The sequence below is a fragment of the Miscanthus floridulus genome, chromosome 17 (assembly GCF_019320115.1).
Source record: "Miscanthus floridulus cultivar M001 chromosome 17, ASM1932011v1, whole genome shotgun sequence".
NCBI lineage: Eukaryota > Viridiplantae > Streptophyta > Magnoliopsida > Poales > Poaceae > Miscanthus > Miscanthus floridulus.
In genome coordinates, this window is record NC_089596.1 from 47,521,081 (window position 1) to 47,525,171 (window position 4,091).

The 4,091-nt window shown below is 38.5% G+C and overlaps 1 non-coding gene across 1 annotated transcript; it reads left to right on the plus strand.

Annotated features, from left to right (window-relative positions):
- Nucleotides 1-3,601: 3,601 nt before the first annotated feature.
- On the plus strand, nt 3,602-3,710 carry LOC136519144 (small nucleolar RNA R71). Its single transcript, XR_010774706.1, has one exon. It is a non-coding gene; the product is annotated as a small nucleolar RNA R71 (small nucleolar RNA).
- The last annotated feature ends 381 nt before the right edge of the window (nt 3,711-4,091 follow it).

A 4,091-nucleotide genomic window follows, 5' to 3' on the forward strand; every position in this document is an offset into this window, starting at 1 on the left:
TTGCAACACATATATTGTAAAGTCAAACCTCCGATCCAAAGAGAGTTGAGTCATACAATCAAATCAAGTTGTGTATGTGTATGGATGTATGGTGGATATATATGGTGGCTAACCTAATTCTACTATGCTCCTTGAAAACATATCTCTCTTTTGAAATTGGAAACAACTTTGTAAGAAAACATGGGCTATCTTATTCATCTCTTCTTTTTTAGGCGGGCATCTGAGTACCTATTGTTGTAAATATCTCGGACACTCGTCCATTTTTTCAACACTTTTTCTTTCTTTTTTTTCTTCTCTCTTTTTTTTTATGAATAACTTTTGCATAGCCCAATGCTTCTTTTCTGCATAAAACTTTTGAGAGATAGCAATAAGAACTTAGAGCATTTATTTGATGGATATCCTATAGGGCATATTTTTGGTGTGTTCTCCTAGTGTAGGAGTAAACATTTTTGGGTGGATCTAGATGGAATGTCATGTTTTTGCGCCTACCCCTAGTGTGGGAATAGTACATATGTGGGTGGTATGTATGTGATCTTGATTTTAAGAGCACGACAAACCTACTGGGTACTTAAAAGGAATTACAACATAGCAACTATTCATCATTTTCATTGCAAGAGATTATCTCAGAGTGTTTTATTTATTGAGCTCTTAAAAATAGAAAACTAAACACACACTTTTTATTTTGTTTTCAAGTTTTAAGATCACACCTTACTAATATATATATATATATATATATATATATATATATATATATATATATATATATATATATATATATATATATATATATATATATATATATATATATATATATATATATAACTAGCTAAGACAAATTTTTATTTTGGTTTAGTTTGTTATGCATCTTTTTATTTATTTAGCTAATATAAAGCAAACTCAAAAATAGTAAAACTAAAGAAAAGAAATACTTAGCTAGATACATGGGGATGCTCCTCCCCCAAGCTGGATGTTGTCGTGGTTGATTTGTTGAATGTTGAGTGATCTTTCTCAGAGTGGGTTTGCCAGCGTATGTCCTTGTCCATGGGTGGAGTGAGATGACTATAGCCAAGTGAACCTTCCCTTGATCATATGTATCATCCTATAAAATACTCCAACAAGAACACAAAAACTCATCGCATGGATTAGGATAAGGGGTTAGCGGTAAAATATTTGGAGATTTGTTCTTGTGGGTTTAGATAGATTTTCTATTGGCAGGATTTTAGCGGGATGTTTATTTAATATTTTTTATTTTTCTTATTTATGATATGCAAAACAGAAAATATGTATGTATGGTATTTTAAATTTTTTTATGCCTCCATAGTAACTATTCCTATAGGTATTTACACCGTAGATCTATTCACATGGGGCTTTTTATCTTTCTTTTATTAATGCAATGGTAATGCAGAAAAGTAAATATGCTAAAATAAAAAGAACAATTCATGCAACGCTAGAAAGTAAATATGGATAACTACCGATGTTGCCTCAAGGTAAGGGTTTGGATTTTTAAGTCCTCCGGACATGACTTGACTAGAGAGAAGTCCTTCATTCCTTGGGTGCATCATCCGGTCTCAGCGGTGGAGACCCAGATGGCTGCACATCTTGTGATGGTGACTCTGATGATGATGTCACCTTTTCTTTCCACACCTGCCTGGATAGTGGACTTGTCTTTGGTGGAGTAGGTTGATCTTTTATAGGCTCTTTAGGTTCTTCATCTTCCCATTCATTCCATAGGGGTTGGTTCTTTTGACATCGAGATGATCAATGTCTCCTCCTAGAGCAGGTCTTCTTTGGCTGTTCATAAGTAGTATAACAATTAAAATAATAGGGTACCTTTTTTCTAGGAAATTGGAAGTGGACTTGTCCAGATCTGACGTAGATAATCGTGTTGGTGGTGTTGAGGAATGGTCTTCCTATGATGATGGGTGTTTCATCTTCTTCTCCTCCTATGTCCAGAACCATGAAGTTGGCAGGTGCAAAGTGATCATGTATTCTTACCATGACATCTTTTGCTATTCCCTCCGGAAATTGGATTGATTGATCCGCCATCTGCAATTGCATATATGTAGGGAACAAAGGTTTGTTACCAAAAAAATACTCATATGTTACCTTGGACATTATGTTGACACTCGATCCAATGTCGCAGAAGGTGTTGTGGAAGATTATTTGCCCAATGGTACACTCAATCGTCGGTATGCTAGGATCATCCTTCTTAGCAAGGAATGGCGAAGCGAGGAGGTGGTCGTAATCAATTCGAAGTGCGTTGATCATGTTGACTGCTTCTTCTTGTGGCTACTTGGTCTTGTTCTTCCTCCTTCTCTGGTTCTTCTTCTTGGTTATTGTTGTACCTTTGGGCTAGTATGGCGTTTGTGGATGTCCAGGAGATTGCAAGATGTAGTTTTTGAAAGAAAACTTCTCCTTTCTATCCTTGATTGTGAAGCAGATCTTGGCAGTGTCCACGTAGATGATGGCCTTTGCGGTGCTCAGGAAAGGTTAGCCCAAGATGATGGGTGCCCTTACATCTCCACCTGTTTCTAAAACCACAAAGTCTGCGGGAATGTATGATTGTTCCACTCGAACAATGGCATCTTCAAGAACTCTCTTGGGGTAGCAGAGTGACTAATCTGCAAGCTACAAATGCATATTTGTGTACCACAAAAGATCCACTAAAATCTTCTCATAGATTACCTTAGGCATGATGTTCACACTTGCTCCGAAGTCACAAACAACTTCTTGGAAGATGTGAGGTCCAATGGCTATGGGGATGATAGGTCTCCCTGAGTCGCCCTTCTTGTCGGGTAGGGAATAATCTATCCACCTTCCCGTCGATGTCTCCGTGTAGTAGCAAGCTACATTGTGAATATCGATAAGATTTGTAGTTTCTAGATCTTTCGGTTGCCCTAGAATCTTACCTTTGTCGGACGGAGGAACAACAGTCGCCAGCTGAGCTATTTGTGATTCTATCATTTTATTAAAGCTACGCGGGTTTTTAATGGCAGAAGCAAAGCTATCCATTCTATTACTTATGTTTTCTAGAATTTTATCATTGGTAGCTACCTTTCTAGATAATCCCTCCATAAGTTTGGATTGACCAACAATTAATTCTCTCAAGGGTGGTTGATTGAAACTACTATAATTATTACCTTGATAGTTACCTTGGTAGTTTAGCCTCTGTTGCTGGTTCCATCCTTGATTCTGTTGAGGATGATAGTAGTTATTGTTGATGAAGTTCACAATCTCATGAATTTCAGGGCAACTGTTCCCTAAATGCCTAGTGTTTCCACACTCTTCACATGTCATGCGAGAATCATGAATGTGCATGACTTCTTGCTTCTCGTTGGCTCAGTCTTCGAGCTTCTTCATGAGTAGGTCCATCTTGGCAGACAGCATGCCTATCTCCTTGAGTTGAGGCATACCTCCATCTCTCTTGTGGGTCTAAACTCATTCTTCATTCCAACCTTGGTTGGAGGCCATCTTCTCCATAAGAGCTATCTCAGCTGGGAGTGTGAGTGACAATAATGCACCTCTAGCAGTAGCATCCATAGTCTCACAGGTACTATTGGTCAACCCATAGTAGAAAATTTGCATGAGTAGCCAATTCTCCATCCCATGATGAGGGCATTCTGATATGTAGTCTTCAAAATGTTCCCATGCCTCAGGGACAGATTCATCATGTTGCTACTAAAAACTTGAAATTCTCCTACGCAGAGCATTAGTCTTGCCTGTAGGACAGAACTTTGCTAGGAAGGCAGTGGAGCAGTTATCCCATGTAGTATTTCTATCTTTATTGGCATAGAACCATTGCTTCGCCTTCCCCAAGAGTGAGAATGGGAAAAGGCAGAGTAATATGGCGTCTCTGGTCACTCCTTTGATAGTGAAAGTGCTGTAGATCTCTAGAAAGTGTTAGAGATGAGCACTCTCATCTTCATGTGCCTTTCCACAAAACTAGCTTGCTTGCACCATGTTGATGAGAGCTGGCTTGAGCTCAAATCCATTATCTCCGACATTGGTTGTCGGTCCAGTACGGATGTTGGACGTAGTTGGAGCAGAGAATTCACAGAGAGTTTTGTCAGCCATGGCTTTAAATTTTGGTG